This window comes from Megascapheus bottae, chromosome 26, assembly GCF_031878675.1.
Source record: "Megascapheus bottae isolate mThoBot1 chromosome 26, mThoBot2.hap1, whole genome shotgun sequence".
Taxonomy (NCBI): domain Eukaryota; kingdom Metazoa; phylum Chordata; class Mammalia; order Rodentia; family Geomyidae; genus Megascapheus; species Megascapheus bottae.
This window is the reverse complement of record NC_143534.1, coordinates 18,418,187-18,435,169: the sequence shown is the minus strand read 5'-3', so window position 1 is coordinate 18,435,169 and position 16,983 is coordinate 18,418,187. Positions and strand designations below refer to the sequence as shown.

The 16,983-nt window shown below is 42.4% G+C and overlaps 1 protein-coding gene and 1 long non-coding RNA gene across 5 annotated transcripts in view; one reads left to right on the top strand and one right to left on the bottom strand.

Moving 5' to 3' along the window:
• The window catches only part of Arhgap12 (Rho GTPase activating protein 12), an 89,134-nt gene extending 79,266 nt beyond the window's left edge, over positions 1–9,868 (bottom strand). For all 3 annotated transcript variants that reach the window (XM_090319068.1, XM_090319069.1, XM_090319071.1), the window contains exon 1: positions 9,747–9,868. The gene's annotated coding sequence lies outside the window, so the exon portion shown is untranslated. The remainder of the gene's footprint in view (positions 1–9,746) is intronic.
• On the top strand, positions 9,653–15,636 carry LOC150046027 (uncharacterized). Of its 2 annotated transcripts, XR_016532713.1 has the most exons (4): positions 10,554–11,783; positions 12,128–12,323; positions 15,308–15,433; positions 15,529–15,636. It is a non-coding gene; the product is annotated as an uncharacterized LOC150046027 (long non-coding RNA). The 2 variants fall into 2 exon arrangements; XR_016532714.1 differs by lacking the exons at positions 10,554–11,783; positions 12,128–12,323 and adding an exon at positions 9,653–9,883.
• Positions 15,637–16,983: the final 1,347 nt, after the last annotated feature.

Below are 16,983 nucleotides of genomic sequence, written 5' to 3'. Positions count from 1 at the left end.
AATCTACTCTTTAATGCCAGCTGTATGGCTGTACGAGAAGTTTAAGCAGAACGATGCAATCTAAGGCCATCTCCGGCAAAACCCTACTAGAAAAATTAGAGCAAACGGGACATGAGAAATGGCTCCAATGGTAAAGTATCTACCTAGAAAGCATGAGGCCTACACACACACACACACACACACACACACACACACACACACTCAAATTAAAATTATAATGTAGCTCTAAAAAAAACTGGACAAGTGGAAATTATCAGTAAATGTGTAATTCACAACTTCTAGGTACTCAAATTACCAGGAAATAACAGTTTTACATATCCACTGCCCAGTACACATCCCTTATTTTTTTTAATGGTTCAAAAAGATGCCCACATAAGCTTTTCCTGCTTTTGGCTAGTTTTCATAATCCCCAACATCAAATGCTTCCATGGGGAAACAATTGGCTCCTCTGTGTTAGAAGCAGAGACCTCTGGTTGGCCACTGAAAAGACACCAGTAAGAAACTGAACAGTAGTAATACTGAAGATTTGGAGAATATGGTTGCAAAAGTATATTTTTAAAAACTTATCTAGAATATATAAAGAACTTGTTACATGTTAACAAAAAGCAGCCTAATAAAAAGCAAAAGATTTAAACAGAGACTTTTCCAAAGAATTTTTTTTTTTTTTTTTTTTTTTGCCAGTCCTGGGCTTGAGCTCAGGGCCTGAGGACTGTCCTTGGACTTTCTCAAGGCTAGAGCTCTACCACTGAACCTCAGCACCACTTCCAGCTTTTTTCTCTGTATGTGGTACCAAGGAATTGAACCCAGGTCTTTGTGCATGCTAGGCAAGCACTTTACCACTAGGTCCAACTTCCGGCCCCAAAGAATTTCTACTGATAGTAAATAAACTCATGAAAGGACCAGAAGCAGAGTTTTAACTCAACCGGGTAGTGCTCCAGCCTTGAGCAGAAAAGAGAGAAAGAGAGGAAGGGAGGGGGAAAAGAAAAGAAACCAACTTTAGTCAGAAAAATAAAAATTAAAAAATATAAAGAAGGGCCGGGAGTTTGGCTTAGTGGTAGACTGCTTGCCTAGCATGCATGAAGACCCGGGTTCGATTCCTCGGTACCACATACATAGAAAAAAGCCAGAAGGGGCCGGGAGTTTGACCTAGTGGTTAAAGTGCTTGCCTAGCATGCATGAAGACCCGGGTTTGATTCCTCGGTACCACATACATAGAAAAAAGCTTGAAGTGGTGCTGAGGCTCAAGTGGTAGAGCTCTAGCCTTGAGAAAGTCCAAGGACAGTGCTCAGGCTCTTAGCTCAAGCCCAAGACTGGCAAAAAAAAAAAAAAAAAAAAAAAAGAATGAGATCACATGGAAAAAGTGGAATCTAAAGCACGATGGGAGGCATCAGGCATGCTCAATTTTCTTGCAAAAACAACTCAGGTCCTATGAGAATTTAATCAACTCCTTCCAAAGGCACCTTTAAGGATCTAATTAATTCCTCCAGTTGCCACCTCTTTTTTTGTTTTTGTTTTTGCCAGTCCTGGGCTTGAGCTCAGGGCTTGAGCACTGTCCTTGGACTTTCTCAAGGCTAGAGCTCTACCACTTGAGCCTCAGCACCACTTCTGGCTTTTTGCTATGTATGTGGGGTACCGAGGAATCAAACCCAGGTCTTCATGCATGCTAGAAAAGCACTTTAACCACTAGGCCAAACTCCCGGCCCCCAGTTGCCACCTCTTAGAAGGCTGTACATCACCTTCAAATACGGACACAGTGAGGACACACTCAAATCCCACATTCAAACCACGTATGTGCACAAAAAAGTACATATGACCAAACTGTACTCTTAAATATGTAGAGCTTATTTTGGAGCAAAATACCCCAATACACTGTCAAACAAAACTCTTAATAATTGCAAATTAAAACCACCAGTGTCAGCCAGGCAATCCAAGTTACTCAGGAGGCTGAGATTTGAAGATCACAGTTCAAACCCAGCCTGGGCACTAAAGACTTTTCTCCAATGAACCACCAAAAAAAAAAAAAAAAAACCAACAACAACAAGAAAAAATGGAAATGGTGCTGTGACTCAAGTAGTAGAGCACTAGCTTTGAGCTAAAAAGTTCAGGGACAGCACCTTGGCCCCACTACTGACCAAAAGATAAATAAATACAATAAAACCACCAGTATCACTACCAATTTATCAAAATGATTTTAAGAAATACCAAAAAAGAGCATGTTAATGTTAAGAATACCAGCAAAATGAATTCACATTCATTGCAGGTAGGAATGTAAAAATAGTACTGTCATTCTGGAAAACAATCTGGCAGATTCTAATGAAGTTAGACATATATTATACAATACACAAATCTCCTTTCTAGTTATTTATCCAAGAGCTGCAGAAATGAAAGCTCACATAAGGCCTCACATGAACTTTCATAATAGTCACAAACTAAACAACTTCAATATATCAACTCATGAATGCCTAAATTATGGTATATTCCTCTGTAAAACATCAAAAACAAACTTTAGGGGCCAGGAGTTTGGCCTAGTGGTAGAGTGCTTGCCTAGCATGCAAGAAGACCCAGGTTTGATTCCTCGGTACCACATACATAGAAAAAAGCTTGAAGTGGTGTTGGGGCTCAAGTGGTAGAGCTCTAGCCTTGAGAAAGTCCAAGGACAGTGCTCAGGCTCTGAGCTCAAGCCCAGGACTGGCAAAAAAAAAAAAAAAAAAACCCACAACTTCAAAGGAGTCTTGTGTGACAATAGCCAAGAGATAGAAACCCAGATGACCCAATACAGAAGAATAGATACAAAAAATCAAAAAATGTGGTATATACATATAATAGAGGTCTTTTTTTTTCTTTTTTTGTGGGTCATGGGGCTTGAACTTGGTCTCAGCACTGTCCCTGAGCTCTTCAGCTCAAGGCTACCACCCTACCCTTGAGCCAAGACCCACTTCCCCTTTTCTAGGGGTTAATTGGAGATAAGAGTCTCAGGTCCTTTTGTGCTCAGGCGGGCCTTGAATCCTGATCCTCAGATCTCAGCCTCCTGAGTAGCTAGGATTAAAGGCATAAGCCATTGTGATGGGCATACAATGGAGTTGTACATAGCCACCAGACAAGATAAAATAATGCCATTCAAAGCTAAGTTGATGGAACTAGAGCAAATCATGTTGAGATAAGCCAAGATCAAAGGAACAAAAGGCGCAAGGTCTCCTTGATATATGGGTATTAGATCTAAACAATACAAGAGCAGCGACTCAATACTCAGGTACTCCAGGTCATTAACATGAATTTGGAGATATAAATATATGTATATAGACATATAGATCTATGATAGGATATATATTCCATAGGCATACATTGATTCATTATATCATATAGAGCAATATGTAACTATGACGTACAAAGATTCAGCTTAGTTTTAATTATGTTCTTAAATTTATGTGCCACTGATTGCATATAGTTTTTTTCTTGAATACTTGTTTGCAAAACATTACATTTGAAATATGATGTAAAAACTCAGTTTTAATATAAAGTTGGGCCAGGAGTTTGGCCTAGTGGTAAAGAGTGCTTGCCTAGCATGCATGAAGACCCAGGTTTGATTCCTAAATACCACATACATTAAAAAACCAAAAGTGGTACTGCGGCTCAACTGGTAGAGCTCTAGCCTTGAGAAAGCCCAAAGACAGTGCCTATGCCCTGAGTTCAAGCCCGAGGACTGGCAAAGAAAAAAAAGTATTGGGCTAGGAGCAAGCATGCCTAGGGGTAGAGTGCTTGCCTAGTATGCACAAAGCCCTTGGTTCAGTTCCTCAGTGCCACATACACAGAAAAAACTGGAACTGGTGATGTGGCCCAGGTAGCCTTGAGAAAGCCAAATGACAGTGCCCAGGCCCTGAGTTCAAGTCCCAGGACTGGCAAAAAAAAAAAAAAGAAAAAAGTCTTGTGATAACAGAAAGAGAAAATGTGAACGAAGTACCTAATTAAAGCATGATAGTATTACAATGAAAATTGCTTATTAAAGGAAATAAAAGTGTGTTAGTAGAAAAATACCAATCAGAGGATACTGGATACTGTAGCCTTCTGTCTGACTTGTTTCACTAAGATTAGTACTTCTGAGGTTCATCCTTTTGGTTATACGTATTTGTTGCTCATTTCTATTACTGAGTATCCATATACTTTGGTGTATAGATAACATATCTAAATAAAATGGAATTTTTTTTTGTCAGTAGTGGGGCTTGAACTCTAGGCCTGGACGGTATCCCTGAGCTCTTCTGCTCAAGGATAGCACTCTACCACTTAAGCCACAGCACCTCTTCTAGTTTTCTGGTGGTTAATTGGAGAAAAGAGTCTCACAGACTTTCATACCTGGGTTGGCTTTGAACTGCAATCCTCAGATCTCTTGAGTAGCTAGGATTATGGGCCTGGGCCACTGGCACCCAACTGGATTTTTTTTTTTTAATTTTGTGGGTCATGGGGCTTGTACTTGGCCTGGCGCTGTCTCTGAGCTCTTCAGCTCAAGGCTACTGCCCTACCCTTGAGCCTAGCCCCACTTCCCCTTTCCTAGAGGTTAACTAGAGATAAAAGTCTCAGGTCCTTTTGTGCCAAGACAGGCTTTGAACCTTGAGATCTCAGCCTCCTGAGTAGCTAGGATTACAGGTATGAGCCATCATGCCCGGCTCCAAATGGAATTTTTTAAAAACAACTTTCAACCAAGTTTTGTATCACTCTTACATCATAACATATTTAAATTCTGCTGAAGAACAGAAAAAGCACAGAATTCAGAGTCAGTCAGAGGCTTGAAATCTAAGTCTAGGCTTTGCTTCTATCGGTTCTCAGACCCTGAGCATCTTATCAGTAAAACAAATGAAACAATATAAACCTCAGAAGATCCTTGTGAGAACAGAAAAAAAGAACTTTCAAAACTGTAAAGCCTGACACAGAGTAGCAATTTTAGTCATACATAATATACTCTAGGAAGCAAAAGCTGTGAACAGAAAATATTTACAGGTAATCATTTATGAAATTAATCCTTCCTCAAATATCTTTTGTCTCTGTATCTGGGTAAGCTAAGACATGTCATTTGAACTGTGATCCTCATATTTTTCCATCAGCAAAATGAAGCTTAATAGTGGTTCATACCATATATTAGAATGCATAAAACTCAATACAATAAGCACTATGTAAGTTTTAGATCTGATGGCAAAATACTATTACCATCCCAGACCTAAAACTAGCCTGCCCATCTGAACTGCAGTGGACAAAGTCATTTGTGATGTAGATCACTGATTCACATGCTCTTAGCAATGGCACCGTTTAAACAAAATGTTTTAAAAAATTATTTCAGAAGAGTTTAATAAGTTACACAATTACTACAAAAACAGCTGGTGCCAGTGGCTCATGCCTGTAATCCCAGCTACTCAGGAGGCTGAGATCTGAGGACTGAGGTTCAAAGCCAGCCAGGGCACAAAAGGACTGAGACTCTTATCTCCAATTAACCAGAAAACAGAAAGTGGTGCTGTGGCTCAAGGGATACAGTGCTAGTCTTGAGCAGAAGAGCTCAAGCCCCAGAGTTCAAGCCCCATGACCAACCCTCCCCCCCCCAAAAAAAAACCTACAAAAACAGTCCAGAATTTCCATATACCTAGAACTCAACTTCCCATTATTCTTATAGTAGTGTGGCATATTTGTCATACGCAATCAAACAGTAGTGATATATAATGACATCTAAAATTATTCCAATTTCAGCAGTTTTCCCCTTTTCTATTCCAGGATCTCATTCATTTCACAGGCATACCACTCACAAAGTTTAAATCTCCAATACTAGGTTCCAGCCTCAGATATTCTAATGACAGGTAAGTATGAGGTGGGACCCACGGATTACTACTGGGATGACTGAAAAATACATTTAGAACAGCAGTGGTCTAGATTTCAGACTCAGATATGTTGCACAATTCAGTAGCCACTAGCTATGGGCTGACTGCTTCCAGTCTAGATTTTAGATTCAGATCTCTTATTCAACAGTCATTAGTTGATGTAGACTGAAAATTGGAAATGTGCAATCAATGTAAAATATGTTAAAATATGTAAAAAGTCCAAAAAAACATAATTTTCATGTTGATTACATGTTAAAAATAGTTTGAACATACTGAGTTAAACAAATTCATTTCACTTGACTTTCCTCTTTTATTGTTTATTTCATACATTTATTGTTTTTTTAAATAATTTTTTATTATGATTAATAGAAGAATTACATTATATTCACCAGATAGAATGTGCATAACTTCACAAACATTGATGCCCTTTCTCATGACATGGTGCCATGACTTTCCTCTTTTGTTTGCTTTTTTTTTTTTTTTTTTTTTTTGCCAGTCCTGGGCTTGGGCTCAGGACCTGAGTATGTCCTTGGGTTTTCTCAAGGCAAGAGCCCTACCTCTTAAGCAACAGCACCACTTCAGGCTTTTTTCTATGTATGTGGTACCCAGGAATCAAATCCAAGTCTTCCTACATGCTAGGCAAGCACTCTACCACTAGGCCAAACTCCCAGCCTTGTTTGCTTTTTAATGCTTACTAGAAATCTTAAAATTACAGGTGTCTGGCATTATATTTCTATGAGACAGCAGTGGTCTGTGATTTAGGCAAAAGTCTCCACAAGATCTGGGAACTTGTTAGAAGTATAGGTGACTCTCATGCACTTTAAAGCTTCAGAAGCTCCAGGCTTTCAACAGAGGAGACAAGCTTAGAAACAGCATTTGGCAGATAACTTTAAATCAATCTCAAAATCAAACTGGAACCTATTGTTGTCAGTGAAAAGAAGAGGGAAATGAATGGTCACAGAAAAAACCACCTACTAAAATGACCCAAGTAGACAGGTTAACTGGAGAAAATTAAAGCCACAATAATACTGGCAGACAGGTCTTCCACCAAGAATGATGTAAGATACAATGATGCTATGTTACCATGATACCTTTTCCTGTGTGATTCATGCTACAAAATTGTGCATATTTATGATAACTAAAATTATTGGGCAAAGGGTGTGCCTTGGTGGTAAAGCACATGACAGAACTGCTAGACTGGGGATTAATCTCCAAAACCAGAAGCAGGGGAATATCTTCACATATAAAATTGTTAGACTATAGAATACAAATTTTACTTTTCTTTCCCACTTTTTATTATACAATTACAATGCAAAATTTCTCTGAAAAGTTAGGGCTGGGAGTTTGGCCTACTGGTAGAGTGCTTGCCTAGCATGCATGAAGACCTAGGTTCGATTCCTCCGTACCATATACATAGGAAAAAGCCAGAAGTGGTGATGTGGCTCAAGTGGTAGATCTCTAGCCTTGAGAAAAACCCAGGGGCAGTGCTCAGGCCCTGAGCCCAAGCCCAGGACTGGCCAAAAAAAAAAAAAAATTTTCTCTGAAAAGTTAAACATCAGTACTACTTACTAACTTCACAAGTCACAACTGTGTTATTTCTGTCAATTTAAATGTATTATCCCTGTTTGAATGATAAGATCTTGAATACATTTTCTAGTTAGTTTCATGATCTATGTATGGCACATACTCCCTTAATAATCATTCTTACTGGATTAATATAAAAACTATTGAGTATGAAAAGCAATAAACCAGATTATCTTTTTCTCACTAATGTCATCTGCAAGTCTAAAATTTTTGAATTTAAATTTGTAAAGCTTGCTTTTCATCAGTCTATTAAAAAAGCACTGTACATGTATTTTCTAATTAATGAGAAAAGTTAGCTGATTAAGTGCAAATAATATACTTTCTACAGTATTATATATATATATATTCATTTGTGACTAAACTGTTTATAGTAAAAAAGAAAAGGAAGAGAGGAAGAAGAGGAGGAGGAGATGGAGAAGAGGTAGCTTCGGTGGCGACTCTGGTGGTCACACCTGAAGATGGTTAGAAGCCAGCCCAAGCAGGAAAATCCATGAAACTCTCATCTCCAATAACAACCAGAAAACCAAAAGTGGCACTATGACTCAAAGTGATAAGAGTTCTAGCCCTGAGCAAAAAGACAGGGCCCAGGCCCGAGGACAGACCAAAAAGAAAAAAACACATACAAAGTAAGAGTACTAATGATTATACAATCATAACTCAGGAAACTGGTGGCATATTAGGAATCAATGAGCAACATCCCACTTTTTATTGTCTGTTTTCAAAAACGCTATTGTGGTTTATTTGTCTCTAATTCTGAATTCATTTTTATTATCACTAGGTAGTTGTACGAAGTAGTCAATGAGCTTTGTATGAGTGACAGTCTATCAAATACTGACACACACAAACATAACCGGTTACAATTCACTTAATTTCTTATCTGTATTTTCCCAAAAGAGAAATCCCTCCAGAACAGTGGTAACTATGTTTCCAGTTTGTCTAATTCTTAAGGTAGCCGAGCTCACTACCTGCCCTTAGGGTTCCCAAAGGCCAGCTCAGAAACGTTTCCAAGGGAGCATGAAAGAGAAAAATACAGCAACCAGGTTTGTCTTACTCATAAAGAGCATGTAAGGAAAAGTAAGTATTATGAACAAATATCTCTAGGCCATCATTTCTCAACCTGAAGTGTGGACATGGCAATGCTAAGAGCCACATACTTTTGAATAATTTTTCATTGCAACATCCAGACTTCCAAGGTCTCACCTCTAGAAGCTGGAGGCAGAATGTGAACCAGAACTCCGTGATCCTTCCTCTAATTTACCTCATGTGTGCCTCCATGGTCAATAAAACCTACTTCCTTGTATCATCACAAATCATAAAGCAATACACAATCAAACTGTTTAGGAAAAACAAACAAACAAACACCTTACAAACCACCGCACCGCCTTCGGAATGACATTAGAACTTTCTGGACAAAAGGTATTCTGGTCAAACATTCGGCTTTAACCTTGGCGAAAAGCATTTGTAAACTGCTGCTTCAGGCAAATGGAAAACATCACTGGCGGGGTGTGTGTGTGTGTGTGTGCAGGGCGTGCCTTTTTCTCTAACAACCACCCTGTGGCCATTTCTTCTACACAAGAGGGTCTGCAGGTCACCGGCGCGACACACGTCCAAGAGGACCGTCCTTCTGGGAAGACAGATCTGGAGAAGGGAGGAGGACGGTGCACTGGGGGAGAGGGTTTTTTAATTCCAGGACTGGGGAGGAGATTCCGCCGAGGCGAGCTGGAGGGCAGCAAATGGGTATGCATTAGGGGCGGGGCACGTCTGTAGACTGCGGAGAAGAAAGTGCCCGGTTTAAGGTCAAGATCCCCCCCCCACCCCCAGCGAGGCCCCAGGTGGCCTTCCCCGGCGGCCGCGGAGGGAGGCCCGGAGGGAGGCCGGCACCTGCCCGGCCTTTCACCTCCACCACACGCGCGCGGGCACACTCACACACTCACACACGCCACCCTGCCACCCTCCCTCCCGGGGGCGGGGCGGCCGCTGCCCTCACACAGGAAGTCAAGAAACCCAGGGGGCAAAGGAGCCACAACTTGGGGCCCATTTAAAGCCCCGGGGTGGCCCCCGTCGTCCGGAGGGCGGGCAGGCGGCGCCGCCCCCGCCCCTTCCCCGGCGCCCGCCTCCCCCGGCGCGGGACCCCCTCGCGCTCCGGCCGCACCTCGCGCTCGCGCGCGCGCCGCACGCCCCCCCCCCACCGCAGACGCCCCCGCCCCCACCGCCCTCACGGGGCACAGCCCCAGCCCTCGAGCGCCTTTGTGCACCGCCCGGCTGGCTCCCCTGGGTCCGCGGGCGCCCGGCTCCCGGACACCTTACCGAAGGCAGGCCCGGGGCCCTCAAGGCGGACAGCTCTCCCTCCTCGCAGCCGCGGGAACCCCACAGCCAGCCCGGGTGAGCGCCCACAAGGCGGCCGCCGCAGCCCGGCGTCCCCGCAGGCAGGTCTCTGAGGGAGGGTAAGTTCCAGGGCACGTCGGAGCGCGCCGGCGCGGGGGCGGGGCGGGCGCCGGCGGGGGGCGGGGCGGGGCCGGGGTCACGTGGCCGGCGGGGCGGGAGGCTCACGTGACGGCCCGAGTGGGCGCGGAGGCGGGGCGGGGCGGGGGCGCGCGGCCGGGGAGCGGCGCCCGCTCCGGGGGCTCGCGAGGCGGGCGGGGCCGGGGCGTGGACGGCGGGCTCTGGAGGCTGAGTGGGCGTCCGCACTTTGTCAACACGCAGTGGGAAGTGTGGTGAAAACGCCGGGAGGGGGGGAAGCGAGGGAAGAAGAAGGGCGAGAAACCGACGGCGGACTGGGGTGGTCCGGCGTGGAGCCCAGGAAGTGGCGGCGAGGCTGTGGGCCCTGCCCGCCCGGTTCTCGGCCCCCGGCCGGCCGGGCGGTCACTGCCAGCCTGCGGTCACGGGCTCGCCGCCCCCGGGGAGGCCGGACGCGGCGCCGCCCCCAGTCTCTGCAGGGACGGAGCGGAGCTCCGATCGCTTCGCGCTGGACCTGCCGGGCCCCCTCGGGGCCTAGAGCAGCCTGCGGCCCTCCCCGACGCGTGCCGGCCGGCCCCGCGGGTCTCCTCCGGAGGCCCCCGCCCGCCCCGGAAGTCACAGGTGGCGCTGGGGTTTGGTGGCGATCGAGGGACCGACGAGTTCTGTGGCAGTGAGGAGGGAGAGCTGGCTACTGCCATGGACCACTTCACCCTCAGGATTCCAATCGTCAAATGAGAATATTGACCTAAACCCTAATTCTTCTAGCTCTAGAATGTGTTGACAGGGGGGAAAAAAAAAACAATAACTATTCAGGACATCAGAAATATGTATGAACCACTAGTTGAATGGCCTGTTTATGGTGCCCGGATGGAAAGTTAATAGAAACCAGAAAGGGGGAGGGGGAAGGGAGCATATGATTTCAGAGGCAATTTCTGGAAATGGCTCTTCTCTGTGCTTCGTGACATATTTTTGAAAGGCCACAATGTCTGACTTTCTTTCCGCAATCTAAACTCCTAATTGTTCTTTAAAGGATGTTTTTAAAATTAAATCCACTGTGATCTTGGCAAGGCTTTCAAAGTTGTAAGCTGTAGAGTAGAACCTTATGAACTGATAAAGGCTAACGTTTTAAGATAGCCTCCTAACATGCTTATGATGAGTTGTCGTCGTTGTTGTTGTTGTTTAATTATCTTGAAGCGGCTCAGCTCACCTGTAATCCTAGCTACCCTGGAGGCTGAGATCTGAGAATCAAGGTCTTAAACCGGCCAGACCAGAAAAGTCCACAACATTCTTATCTCCAACTAATCAGCAAAAACTAGTAGTCAGTGGAGGTGTGTGACTCGGAAGTGGTAGAGCAAAAGCTTTTAGGGGGGAAAGAAACCCATACATAGCTCTTAGGCTTCAGAGTTCCATCCCCAATACCAGCACAAAATTAAGGTTGAGAGACTACTATACTCTTACATTTAACCTACTCCCTTAGTTTCAGTATGTTCTCTTCCATGCCTTTGTTCAGCATATACAAATATGCTTTTGTTCAGCCTACAGAGTGTTGCTGTTGTAAGCTTCTAAAACTATTTTCCATAGAATGCCCAGCAATCCCTTTCTGAAATCAAAACAAGGACAGTCTTCTGTGAAAAGGAAACTGCCCTGATAAGAATGTGCTGATAACCTTTCCTTCCCTACTCCCCCAACCTGAATTGGGCACCCTTCAAGCCATAGAACCCAACAGTTTGCATACATTTGCAAATCGGCTTGTAACTCCACTTCCTATTTCACAACCTAATCTCAGATGATACCACAGTGTCCACAGTATGCTGATCACCACCAACAGCAGATGGAGTCAGATAAAAAGAGCTCTATTGCTAGTGTGTGTTTTTAAAGGACCTGATGGTGAGTTACGACATCATATGCAACATTGCCTCTACTTCGTTTTTAAATAACACTTGTAGCATATGTCTGGCACCCATGCTCAAGATCTCAACAGATCGGTTTCAGGATTTTGACATTTAACTGGCTTCTTAGGAAGCAGCAGATAGTTCCAACATGGAGAACTTAAATGCAAGTTTCACACTAAAGATTTTCATCTGATCTGTTTGTGTAATGTATCCCAAGTTCCTAAAAGCTCTTGGCACACCTTCAATGCATAAGAAGTTCTTTTGAATGTATTTTTCAGTGAAAATGAGCTCTGAATTGCTGAATTAAACGTGTCCTAATTTCTTCCAATTCTTTAATAGGTAACCTACTTTCATTGTATATTTATTCCTCATCGAAAAGAATTTATGTTCTGGCATCACTACTTTGGCTGAGCTCTCAGGAAACAGGAATTTGGCAGTATTTATCAAACTTACAAATGTATCTATACTTGGAACCTCCAATTTTACTTCTAGGGATTTATCCCAAAGATATAGTTCCACACTTAAGAGAGATAAGGTATTTCTGATAGTGTCATTGTTCTCATAAATGTTCCCCCAACGGTCATTGTTTTAAAGGCTTGGTCCCCAGAATGGTCACATAAGGACATGGTTGAACCTTTGAGAGGTAGAAGCTAGTAGAAGGTGTTTAGGTTATTGGGAATTGTGCCTCTGAAGGAAATTGTGGAACCCCAGTTCCTTAGTTCTTTATATTTCTCATCCTGGCCATGCCATAAGCAGTTAAGCTCCATTACATTATTCCAACCATAATATGCGTCCTGACCGCAGTTCCTACCCAACAGATCCAATGAATCAAGTACAGAACCCCAAAAAAGAAAAACCTGTGGTCCAAAGTAAGACTTTTCTAAGTTCACTGTCTCTGATATTTTAGTAGTGGAAAATGAATGCATATAGTATTATTGAAAATAGTAAATTATTGGAGCAAACTAAATCAATAGGACACTTGTTTAATTTTGATATACATTGAGTTATACAGCTAGAAAGAAAGAAAAAAATCTTTCTTTTTTTCATTGTGACATCCTGGGTGCTGTCACTGAGCATTTTTGCTCAAGGCCAGCATTCTACTACTTGAGCCACGGTCCCACTTCCAGGTTTTTGGTGGTTAATTGGAGATAAGAGTCTCATAGAATGTTCTGCCCAGACTGACTTAGAACCTTCTGAATAGCTAGACTTACAGGTGTGAGCCACTAGAACCTGACTGAGTTCTTTATATTTTTAATACTAAGATTTCTGTGGTTCCTTTAAGTAAAAAAGTGGACAAAGTGTAGCTTCTGTATGTGTTAAACCAGGACACACTAAGTGTTGGGGAATGTGTACTCAACAGGTGGAAGATATGGTAGATGGACCTTTCAGTGCATTCATAAACTTCTTGATGTTAGAACTATGAGAATAATTTATTCAAAAGTTATGTTAAAACATTTAATTGGTGCCAAATGTGGTGGCTCACGTCTGTAATCCTAGCTACTCAGGAGGCTGAGACCTGAGGATCAAGGTGCAAAACCAGCCCCACACTAAAGAATGTGAGACTCTTATCTCCAATTAACCACTAGAAAACCAGAAGTGGCACTGTGGCTCCTGGGGTAGGGCAGTAACCTTGAGCTGAAGAGCTCAGGGACAGTGCCCAGGCCGAGTTCAAGCCCCATGACCCACCAAAAAATAAATAAATAAAAATAAAGCTCATCAGTAGCCTATCATGGGGGCACATGTTTGTAATTTCCACACTCAGAAGGTTGAGGCAATGGCATTACAAGTTTGAAGTCAGCCTGGGCTACATAGCAAGACCCTATCTCAAAACAACCCAAAACAAACAACAAACTGAAATTAAGGACTCGACCAGGGGTGTGGTGGTCTAGTGGTAGAGTACCTAGCATGCTTGAAGCTCTGGGTTGGTTTCCTCTGTACCACTTTCACAGAAGAAGCCGGAATGGGTGATATGGCTCAAGTGATAAAATGCTAGCCTTGAGAAAGCTCATGGTTCAAAGCCAGCTGGGCAGGAAAGTCTGTGAGACTCATCTCCAATTAAACACTAGAATACTGGAAATAGTGTGGCTCAGAATGATAGAGCATTAGTCTTGAGCTGAAGAGCTCAGGAACAACACCTAGGCTGAGTTCAAGCCCCACAACAGACCAAAAAAAAAAAAAAATCCTTTAGTAATAGCATTTTAATAAACCTTGAGGTCACTGAATTTTTTTGTAATGTCCACTTTGATGACTCACTGTGTTTCTCAGGAGCTGAGGCTTTAGGTTAATCCTCCCAGAAGGTTCTGGAAACCTGCCCACAGTAGGATTCTACAAGTAAAAATAGAGGCTTGGTAGGAACTACTGCTCTCACTGGGGGTTCTGTTGATTCAAAGAGAGTGACAACAGGGCTAAACATCTTATCACCATACATAGGTTCTCACAAAGGTAATTTATATAAATACTGAAACTTATATAACCAGCTCTTTCACCCCAAAGTAAAGCTGGAGAATACTTAAGGTATTACAATTCATTTCCTCAAATTCAAACTTCCATACTTAAAAAAAACTGTTTTTTACTTCAACTTTGATATTATTCATTTTAATTTCTTTTTTTTCAATATTGAGATTTGAATTCAGAGCTTTGTTTGTGTTAGGTGGGTAGCCTACCATTTGAATTATGCCCCTCAATTACCCATTTCTGTCTGAAAATACAATAAGCAACATCAGCAAGTGCTGGATGGAATAAATTTTATGTTAAAAAAAAAAAGATGAGGTGGCCAGGAGTTTAGCCTAGTGGTAGAGTACTTGCCTAGCATGCTCGAAGACTGGGGTTTGATTCCTTGGTACCACACACATAGAAAAAAGCCAGAAATGATGCTGTGGCTCAAATGGTAGAGCTCTAGCCTTGAGAAAGTCCAAGGACAGTGCTCAGGCCCTGAGCTCAAGCCCAGGACTGGCAAAAAAAAAAAAAAAAAAAAAAAAAAAAGATGAGGTATATGTTCATAAATCAAGGTAGATAGGTTAGCCACCCCCCAAAAAAATTTACCTTTCATTAAAACAACCTTATTGAAGAGATTTATTTATTAAAATCATTGAAAGTTTTGGGAAGGAAAAAACTCAAACTTCTAGGGAGCACTGGACTACATCTGTTGATATTATCATGACAGAATTTAAGCAGCTGTCATGGCAACCTTAATTTAATCCTCCATTAATGTCTTGGAACACCCAGGCACCCCAGGAAGTGAGGAGGGTGATTCAGTAGGAGGCACACTGGCATTTCTATGAGTCAGAAAAATACCAGTGCACTCACTCAGCCTTGCTAGAGATACCATGATTGTAGACATAAAACGCAGCCACGAAGCAACGTGTGACTTTCCACAAGAGCAAAATGTTGGCTTCATTCACTATTGTCATCAATGTGAAAGTCCCACTCACTCGTCATTAACTTGATATTTCTTGCTGTTGAGATAAATTTAAATATATACCAATTTGCGGCTTTAGTTTCCTTATTTTTACCTTTTAGGAAAATCGCCATTCTCTACTTTTGTTTGAGGGTTGAAAGGTCAGCGAGGATGTAAAACTTCAAGACAGCTCATTTTTACTGCCTTATTGATTTTACTTGAAGAAGTTGACATGACTAAGATGAAATGTAAGTGTTTACTTTCTGGCATAATATGACAGGGTCTGGACTTCATCAGATCTATCAAAGTCAAATCTCTCATTATAATTTCCTCTCTTTTGCAGAATCAAAGTGAAATTTGGATTCTGAAACAGCTGTTAAGTATCCACAGTATGCTAAACTTGAACATTTTAAGAAAGGAATAACAATCTGACTACTTTGAAAAAGCACGATAAATATTCTTGTCATACAAAATGTTTCATTTGAGTAACTTTTTTTTTTTACTATTTACACGTATGTGTGGACACGTGTATGTGTGCAGTGAAAGAATTCTGTGTATCTGGTTATTTGTTAAATCCTATTTACATTGGGGGACATATATAAAAGAAAAGGAGAATTTGTTGAATCATGAAAGAAATTGAAGGGGAAAAAACCCTAATTCATGATTTTGACAAATTATATAAGCTCTACATCTAAGCATGCAGCTTTATTGGCACTTGCAAGAATGAGTGGACTTGAACTTAGGGTCTGGGCACTGTTCCTTAACTCTTTACCCTGAAGACTAGCATTGTACCACTTGAACCACAGCTTCACTTCCAGCTTTTGGGTGGTTAATTGGAGATGAGAGTTTTACAGGCTTTTCTGCCTGGGATAGGGTCAAATCTCATTCCTCAGATCTCAGCCTTCTAAGTAGCTAGGATCACAGGTGTGAGCCACCAACATCCAGCATACAATTCCATTTTTAAACCTCATTCACCAATATCTGTTAATATTGAAATATCCATTACTGTGATTTCTCACAACTCCACATACACCAGCTTGCTGCTTGTTTTCCCAATCTTTTAAGAACAAAATCATTTCCGGATACCGTTTCCTTATTGCAATCTGTACTATGGAGAATTTTATTTCACTTTTAATTAAATGGTTAACTTTAAAAACAAGTGGGAGAGGGCCGGGAGTTTGGCCTAGTGGTTAAAGTGCTTGCCTAGCATGCATGAAGACCCAGGTTCGATTCCTCGGTACCACATACATAGAAAAAAGCCAGAAGTGGTGCTGAGGCTCAAGTGGTAGAGTTCTAGCCTTGAGAAAGTCCAAGGACAGTGCTCAGGCCCTGAGCTCAAGCCCAGGACTGGCAAAAAAAAAAAAAAAAAAAAAACAACCAAGTGGGAGAGTATGAGTGTGGCCCAGTGATAGAGTGCTTGCCTAGCATGCATAAAGCCCTAGGTTCGATTCCTTGGTACCATATACACAGAAAAAACAGGAAGTGGTACTGTAGCTCAAGTGGTAGAGTGCTAGCCTTGACAAGAACAGTGCCCCGACCATGAAGCCCCAGTACTGGAAAAAAATGGCGATCGGGGAGAGAGGAAGTCTATTCTCTTTTGTAATGAGCTTCTCTTTAATGACAAAACCTTCACAGCCTGTCTCCTTCATGGCTAACAACTGTATTTTTTTCTCATATTAATCAATCTGTTGAAACCAGATTACATACTCTCTGTCAAACTGGTTCCACTTCATTTCAGTGACCTTCGTTCTGTGTGTTTGCACTATCCACTGGCTGAGAGAAAATATTATATCTGACT